A 9,415-nucleotide genomic window follows, 5' to 3' on the forward strand; every position below is an offset into this window, starting at 1 on the left:
CATGATACCATGGAATATATTGCAGCCAACTTAAGTCAGGCCATTGCTCCTGACTTATCCGTAAGAAGGAGCACACTTGAGCAACACAAAGAGACAGTCTGGAACCAAGTTTCTGTCCCTGTTGTCTACAGCTCCTGTGTACCAGTTCTGACCTGTACTTAAAATAGCAATTTGATACGGCCTCTGGTGTTAAAAACACTTGAGATTAGACAGACACCACAGTTTTTCCCATTTAAAGGCAGCATATTTTATCAGCAATCTGTATCCTAGACTAACTTCTATTAGAGGCATTAAAAAATCCCAGATCCAAACATCTGGAAATACCACTATCAAGACCAGCAGAATGAAAGACGTTTAAAATACAGGATAATAATAAGGCACTAACGGGAACGCAATACATGTATTAGCACTTAATACTTACCTAATGTGAAACATGGCATTATACAACCCTGGATAAACTCAACTGATCAAGGCTGGCCTTAGACCATAGGTAGATGAGACAGTCCCAAGAACAGGCTGCCAAGGCTTTACCACCTTCATTATTTCTGATGTGGTGGCCTGGAGGAGAGAAAGTGGAAGAGCTGTCTCCTATCCCACTGGCCTTTCTGCCCCAGCAGAGGGGCCGAGAAGTGATCCTTCCTGCTGGTGCTGCTCAGTGAACCACTAGCAGGACCCTGCTCCAGGCCGTGCCTCTGTTCACCAGGGCAGCCAGCAAAGCTCTGAGCAGATCCACCCTGGTGGGAGACAGGATGGAAAAAAGTTCCTATTTAGGGACAGCACAAATCTTCCCAACCAGCCTGGATTCACCTTTAACACACCTGTTCTTCCCAGCTAGTTGGACAATCCTGCAAACAAAGAACTCTGCAAGACGTTTGTGGAGATTCTTGCAGACTGGGTCTGCTGCAACTTGTTATATCACTGGTAATCACAACCATCCATACAGCACATCACTGATGTAGTTCACTGGTTTCCAGCATCAAATTACCATTTACTGTTACACTGAGTTAATCACACTTACCTGCTTTTGGGATGCACTTGGAGACTGGTACATAAGTCCTCTATGCATAATAAATACTATGCATAATTTAAGTGGAAACTGTTCAAATAGAACTTGGTATTCCTGAAAAAAAGCAACCAAAAAAGAGAGAGATTTTGAAACCGTGATCAACAGGAACTTACCTCTTAAGTAGATTTTCACCAAATTCAGAGGATCAATTCCATAATACGTTCTTAGGCCAAGTTAACTGCTCCACAAGTACTGGTGTGTGATTTCAGATGGAAACAAAATTGAGCACTTCACTGAGCAGGGTAAGTGTCCAACTGTGCTTTTCAATGCCATGAAAAATCTAGAGAAAAGCCAAAGCGGATGGATTCCAAAATATTTTAAACAGGCAAACTCTTTAGTCCAGACATCTGAGAAAGACATTGATACGCGATTAGAGCATGAATGACAACCTGAAAAACTTATCAACACACCTTGGTGTCTGTGACAACTTAATTAAGAGAGGATAATAATTGCTTCACAAGAAAAAAAGGCTAGAAAATGTTGTGAAATTTTTAACTTCACTAATTTTGGGGTAGATAATTTAAAAGACCTGTTCAATCCTCTTGTAATTAGCTATAGCAGTGTAAAAAGACATTGATGGAACAGAGTATCTCCATGTCAACAGACATCAACATCTGCAGTGTAGGTGTCTGGCCAGACAGGACACTCTCGGGTACCCAGTAAGAATGGGATGAAGTGCTCTGACAGAACATGATTTCATCTCCTTTGACCATAAAGTGAGTTTACATGGCTAGGAGCTGAGCTATCACAAGTGTGAGCAACTTCAGACTGTGGCAGAAGAAAGTTAGGCAGGAGGTAAGTGGATTCAAAGATATTATAATTGCAATGTTTAGAATGTTATTTTCATGTATTAAATGGCTTCAATATCACATGAAGAAAGCAAGGAAGAGAAGCTTGTCTCATGGTCAGCAGGATTTACTGATTTGAGTCATTCCTTCATTAAAAAGTAGCCTCTCCATCCTGTAGGAGTATCTCGTATCTTTTTAATCTAAACTATGACAGAAGTCTTCCCACTGGAAGGGAGAAGCAAGGAAGGGTGCTTCACATCTCCACTTGTGTCTGCTGGCCAGGTTCTTTGTGTGGACTGTGCAGCATTGACAGACTCCTCCCAGCTGGAGGGATAACTTCAGGATATCCTGGGAGTCCTGTAACTATCACGCACCAAGAGAGATGACTTTCACCCAGGGAGGTGGTTAAACTAGACAAGGACAATTCAACACCCTGACAATTCAAAGGGACACACATGAAAGTTGAATCAAGTAGGGAAAAGATCTCATTATTTTAGACAGATGTTTTGAGCAACACAGAGGTGCACACATTCCCAGTACTGGGGGTCTTCAGCACAACCATACCTGGGTTCAGGTTTGAAAACTTGCTATGAAATACAAAACCTTATTAGTGTGTAAGCAGCTTGTTGTACTTGGAGAACATCACCTCCTCCTTGCTTCTCCCTTCTAGTGGGAAGACTTAGGTTTGCCTTTTTTCCTCCAAAATTCCTGCCATGATGAAAAGCACAAACACTGCTCAGGTGTTTCTACCAGTGACTAGTTGATTAATACAAAATTCCTTCCCCACGTCTGCCATTCACACAGCTAGCAGAGAGCTCCTGAGAGCAGTAAATTAGAGATGTAAGGAAAAAGCAGTGGGAAGGAGAGTTTCCAGGACCGTCCGCGCGTTGTTGGCATACCCCATTTATAAGTGGCATGGATCCACAGCTAACGGGAGCCAACTGAAGCACAAAAGCTTAAACTGGAGGCAGGCACTCCCAAAAAGAGTTTGGATTAATTTTTAAAAAGAGATTTATTTTTTTTTTATTCTGGTAGATCCAAACCACAGTGAAAGATTTTCTTTCAATTTTACCAATCAAAGCTGGAATATTATTTTTGCAGAAGCTGCACTTTCCATCAAAGAAATTTTCAACTGAACATTTCTGATTGGTTTTTAAATTGTTTTTAACATCCCCTGTCAGTACCAGGATTAGTTTCTGGCTATACTCTGCTTATTTTACTTTCTCTCTTAGAAGATATAAAATCTGATGCAGTTTGAAACTTCAGTAGTATTTTTATTGAATGCTGAGATTATAGCATTCAATAAATGCTATAAATCAAAAAATTATAGCTGCCAGAGACTGAATTGTTTAAACAAACTTTCCAAGGCCCCAGTGAATGTATCTCCAGGAGTGGATTGAGATGTCAGGCGAGCAAAAGCTACTTGATTTTGTAATTCAAGAATGACTTTTTACTCATATAAACTTAATGTAGCCTAGACAAACTCACAAAGCATTACATTTAAATATTCAGTTTAATAACCTAGTTGGTGTTATCTACAATGTCTGGAAATGCAGTATTGTATCTGGAAAGCACCTAACCAGGAATGTAGAATAGTAAAGCACCATGATCTTCTCTTGCTCTTTTGGGACAGACTTCAGCTAGGGAGGTTTGAAAAAGACCACACTCCATAAAAACACATCTTTCTTCTGATGTTGCTTATACTGTTCCATATGGTTTCAAATATGAAAACATATTTGAATAAATGCATATTTAATATGTTAGATTTGACTCTTCTAGTTGTAAAGTTAGATTCTATTGTTGGATTAAAACTTGAATATTTTCAGGCAAGCCTAATAACTCACCAAGCATATTTGTAGGTCAGATCTTTGTTTGCACATCACGGGGCACTGATTAGACCTTGTCTTCTTGCAAATGACCAAAACTTGAGCAAGGTCTTTCTGTCACACTGAGGTCACTGAGAAAATCCATCTCAAAGGACAAATTACTGTGGAAGAATTCTGTACCAGTGTTTGACACATGCTAAAAATAAACCCCCAAAATAATTCCTTTTAAGAATTTTCCCCCAAATCATTTCAGCAATTCAGTTACAGGATAGCACCACCAACAGCTGTCTTGGTATGAATGGTCAGGAAAAAGTGGCTGGAGGGAGGAAGGTATTTCTTAAACCAACTTTGCCATCAAAGCCAGCGCACTGTGGACAAACACCCGTCTTTACTCTCCAGGTGGTTTACGAGCACACCTGGAGCTGACCTCAGGTACCAGCTTCCAGACAGGACTGTGGAGAAAAATTCATTAGCGACCCACAGTGCAGCTGGCAGGTAGCACAGCAGGACATGAACTTGATTAAAGACACTGGCAGGCTGGGTAGATTTAGATCAGTGTTAGTGTGATAAGGCACTGGCCGCTACTTTCTTCCTTCAACCACCACTGCCCCACCAAAACACATCCCTCCTGACACCAGACTGCCTCCCGTTCCTGTGGCTGCTGCTGCACCCAGAGTCACAGCATACCACAAGATCAAGTTCAGCATGGTAGGAAATCACTTGTTTTCTCTATGACCCATCCAGGATGTTTGGGACTTTCCAAGGGACCGCATGCCATCTTGGCATTTTTACCTTTCCCCATTGCGGTTTGCATACCTTGTTGGTATAACCTAGCAGCGAATGAGGAAAACAGCTACACCACTCCCTGCATGCTTTTTTGTTTGACGCTTTTACACTGTTAACAAGTTCAAACAGCATCCTGTGACAGGGCTTGTGGCAGTACGATCCCACCAAGTGAATGCTCAGCACGTCCATGCTGCCCATGTGCAGCTGGAGGGTGCTCTCCCTCTCTGCCATGTACATTTTCTGTCCTTTTCTACACAGGATGGACAAGCCCGAAACCCTGCTGCTACAAGTTCAAATTCAGCCTCATAGGGTGAGAGTTTCTCACCTAAAACCCTCCTGGATGCCTGACCCTTGCTGGCCTGTGTGTCCTCGAACAGCACTTCCAGCAGTACCACCATGTCTACAGACTGGTCAGAGTTTAATTTATTTTATTTTTTTTTCATATAAACAAGAAAACATCTAAATGATTGACTGCAGCAGTCTCAGACAGCCCACACTCAACACGGATGATCTGCTGTCATGTTTCAGCCCCTTTTACAGCAAGGCAAGTGGGAGAAGGGCCAAGTAAGTTACCTCAGCTGTTTCCCAAGTGAGAAAGTGGGGTTTGCAGCAAAAGCCCTTGGTAGTAGGTGAATGCAGTGAGCAACTTCCCAGTGCAAAGCACTTATCTTAAAAGCAGAGCTCTGAGCACATGACATAAATCAGATTTCTGAGTGCGTCTCATCCTCTACTTTTCTCAAATCCTGCTGGAGAGGTCCAAAAATCTCAAGTTACAGAGTACCAGAGCTGCTGATTCACAGCAGAAATGAGCAATAACAGGCTGAGCCCGCTTGTCCACAGCCTCCTCTCTGTGACCGCTTGCCTGACTCTCTGCAGAGGTCCAGGACTGGAGAAACCACAGCTTTGATGGGGTGATGAAAAGTCCAACCCAGTTGATGTCTCACTATAGCATGAAGGTGGAAGCCAGCATTTCTCCTCATTGCGCCGTGCCTCAGCACCTCAGAAATCTGGCGTGGCTGCTGGGGGATGTGCAGAGAATCACACGCAAAGCTGCTGCCGGAGCAAAGTCACAGCATTTTACCCCGGCGATGAACTTTTTCTCTCATTTCCATTTTCATTGAAATATCAATTTGCATTTATTAAAAAGCCCTTACACTCCTCTCCAGAAAAAAAACAACCACCCTGATCTAAAGAAAGAGATTGGTTTACATAAAATCCTATTAGTTTAGCTGATTGCTTCCAAAACATTTCTGAGAAAGCCTTCCATTACCATACAAATGGTGCTGGGCCTTTTTGCAGGCTAACTGCTAGATAGCGTAATGATTTGGGCAAATATTCATCAAGACAGCTGCTTCTGCGAGCGCGAATGTGAGCCTGCTGCACGCTATTTAAGAAAAGAGCAAGAAATAGCTGATCTCCTCCATGAAGGCACCAGCTAAACCAGCCGCAACCCTCTCCCTGCATCCCCACAGCAGCACGCCAAACACACGGGGAGCACACGTGTGGGACAGCCTGTGGGTCTGTGAAAAAGGAGGAGGGGGACAGAGGTGATGGGAGAATTTGGGAGAGGAGAAGGAGGCTGGCAGCCTGGCGTGAACGCGCGTGGGGATCACGTGCCGGAGAAGAGCAGCGAGGGAGCGTGTGCGTCGCCTTGGCTGAGAGCTGCATTCCTCCTCGGTGTCATCATTTTCTCCTCCTCACTGGAATAACCACAAGATCCCACAAGCTTTTCCTGGCCAATGAAGCCAAGAGAGCTAACAACACTATAATTTTATAGACCTCTATGTAAACAGCTCCTGGAGGTGTCTGTATGAAGTCCACCCCTGAGGCACAGCTCCCTAGTTGCCTCTTTGGGATTGCAGGGTGCAATCTGGGTGATGTGAAAACCGCCAGGAGTGAGGAGATCACCTTGGTGGCTGGGCATTGTGGTAGGCAGGAGATTCTCCAGGTTCGTAAAAGGGAAGCTCACCACTGTAGGCCTTGCAAAGTCTGCAAAGACTTTGCCAAGTCAGGGTTTTTGAGTCACTGGGTAAATACGTTCCTCTGCAGTCGTGGGGGTGCTGCCTGCCCCTTTCCTGTAAACACAGAGCATTTCTTAAATACTCCCCAGAGGTGCTTTTGTGAATCAGACAGCCATGTGAATAAGGCAAGGATCCAAACCTAAAACACCATCATAAATTTGGTGAAGATCCCAAATCTGGGAGAAAAGTCTGCACAGAGCTTGTTTTTTTTACTTTAGCAACAATCACTGCAATCACCTTTGAGAGAACAAACATCCCATTAATAGCAGTCACGGGGTACAATGGGATGCAGTAACAACCCCTGTAACTACCGTAATGCTGGAAGCCACAATCAGCTTCACTGGCCTCTGAGAAAAAAATGTGGGGAGAAAAAAATATCAGTGACTACTAAAGATGCAGCATGAGAGGGCAGTAAAAATTCAGACATTCAGCAGCTATTCCACATAACATTTACATGTAATTTCCTGTTCTAATAAGCCAAAATGGAAAAAAATACAGAAGAGCTACGCTACCAAGGAGAGATCATCAGCAACTGCCGAAAATAAAACAAAACATCAAATCCCTGGGACTTTTCATCAAGGGGGTGAGTGAAGGGAACACGCAAGTCCTAAGGCTGTGTCTTGACTTCCCCGTGAGCACCTGGCAATCTCACACCGCCAGCTCCAGGTGAACGAGCTGAATTATCCTATCTGGGTTGCCCAGCACTGGGAACCAGTGGCTCCTCACTCCAATTCAGCAGCTTTGTCCCCATTTCAATAAAATTCTCCCAAAGACACGTCTTTTCTCAATATGTAATTTTCTGTAGACCTACCGCATCATTTGGGGGTCAAAATGGCACCAGAGCCCAGCAGGCATCCTCCTCCTTTTCTGATTGAGGTGACAAAGCACAGAGGGACCATCCAACAAAAGAGACTTAACCACAACTTGCCTCAATCCTGACTTGCAGAAGAAGCTGGAGACATGGATGCACTGAAGGACAGCCTTCCAAAGCAGTGAACTCACAACCTGTGCCTGCCCCTGCATTTGTGCTGTACGAGGTAATTAATCAGTTCAGCACGGCACCGTCAACACCAGAAGCAACTTCCACACACGCTCTCGGCCACGTCTGCCACGGCAGGATAGCACAACACCTCTCTGCAGGTCAATGGCTATTCTGCTAACAACTGACCTAAGCTTTCTGGGAATGTAGGACTTGGACTAACCAACCAAGCTGAGCTCAGAGGCAGGTCTCAGACCTGACACTGAAGATCAGCAGATGAAGGAGGGACTACCAAAAAAACAGTCTCCTTCACCTGCCTGCTCCCAGCCTGGCTTTCTCTGCAGCCAGGATGTGTGAACAAGGAGCAGCAGACAGACAGTAGACAAAATAACTTTCTCCTTCCCCACACTTCAAACCCTGTCCATGATTTTCCAGCTGCAGCCTGTCCCTGATGCCATGAGAGAAGCAGAGGGGAGCCAAAGGGAAAAACAAAAAAGCCCTTTTTGAAGACATCAGGCCACATGTACACTGGGAGGGAAAACCCTTGCTGATTTGAGCCCCCTTCCCATCTGTTCCACGGAGGTGACTGGCCGAGGCAGCAGAGCATGAGATTTGATTATAATTATTGTCTTAACGCAGAGCTGAAATTGTTCCGAGCACACGGAGCTTCTGGGAATAGGCAAGCATCCAAAATAATCTTTGGACTGCAAACTCTGTGACGAAGAGATGGCATAAACTGACAGACATTGCAAAACCCTTCAGAGTCTACTTCCCATCGAGCAGGGTTGTCCCCGTCAGTCTACAATTTCACCTCCAGACAGCTCCCGCTTTCGTTCCGGCCTTGGCAGACACATTATTTTTCAACAAGGAAAAAAATACATATATCGAGGGACCATAAACCAGCTCAACCCAATTAAATCAAATCCAGTGGCTGCCGGGCTGTGCTTCTCTCTGCAGTCAATTCCGATCTGGTGCCTGCCGTGCTAAACTGGTGACATTACAGACTGCAGCAACACAATTAGGACCAGAGCCCAGATCTATAAAGGTATTTAGATGCTTAAGTGGCAGTAAGACATCTAAATATCTTTGCAGAGTGACACGCAATTCTTGGGGCAGAAATAAGTTTTCGTACAGAGAAGAAACCAGCTCTGTTACCACGTATATTCCTGAGAACTCCTACACAGCTCTTTGCATTGAGCAACACCTGTAGCTCTGATTGTGAGAAGCCAGATGCATGAGGGCACACCACCTTCCCCGGCCACTCCTTTTTCTCTTAAACTCCAGAAGTTGGAAGCATTTACTACTCCCCTGCTTCTCATTAAATATAAGCCTGACTTCCTGGAGGCCATGCAAAGCTTTTAGTAGTTAGCAGTACACGGTAAATTAGAAATAACACGTTTGCTGGCTGGAACGTATCATGCTGTACATCCTTGGGAAATACATTTGCAGCAGTCCACGTCACGAGCGGATGCTTTTTGTCTACTAGGTGGTTCCTGGTGGTATAGCAGAACATGGTGAGCACCAGGGGGATTTTACATGATAATTGGCCAGAGTGCACAAGGCTTAGGAGTTTGGCTGTTGGCATCAGTGAAGCAGGATTTGGTCTCTCCCCTGAGTCTTGCTAATACCCAGATACTGCAAAGGAATCTAAACGGCTTATGCTATTCCAGGTGGGCAAAGCACTGCGTAGGGTAGGAGCTCACATAAATTCAATCCAGGAGAATTAGTATTTCTTCTGGCTGTTACATCCTGCCTAATTTCTAACTCCTCCTAGAGTTATTTCACCATAGCATCTGTACAACGAGCTATGAAATTCCTATTGTGCTGACTTGGCTATGGGTACCCCTGCAAAGAAAATTCACTTAAAACACCCTTCAGAGTAATTCAAAGTTGGAATGGACAAGGATAATCTGCAAGCAGGTTGCACGGGTACTGCTCTGAGTTTTGAA

This window comes from Strix uralensis, chromosome 4, assembly GCF_047716275.1.
Source record: "Strix uralensis isolate ZFMK-TIS-50842 chromosome 4, bStrUra1, whole genome shotgun sequence".
NCBI classification, from domain to species: Eukaryota; Metazoa; Chordata; class Aves; order Strigiformes; family Strigidae; genus Strix; species Strix uralensis.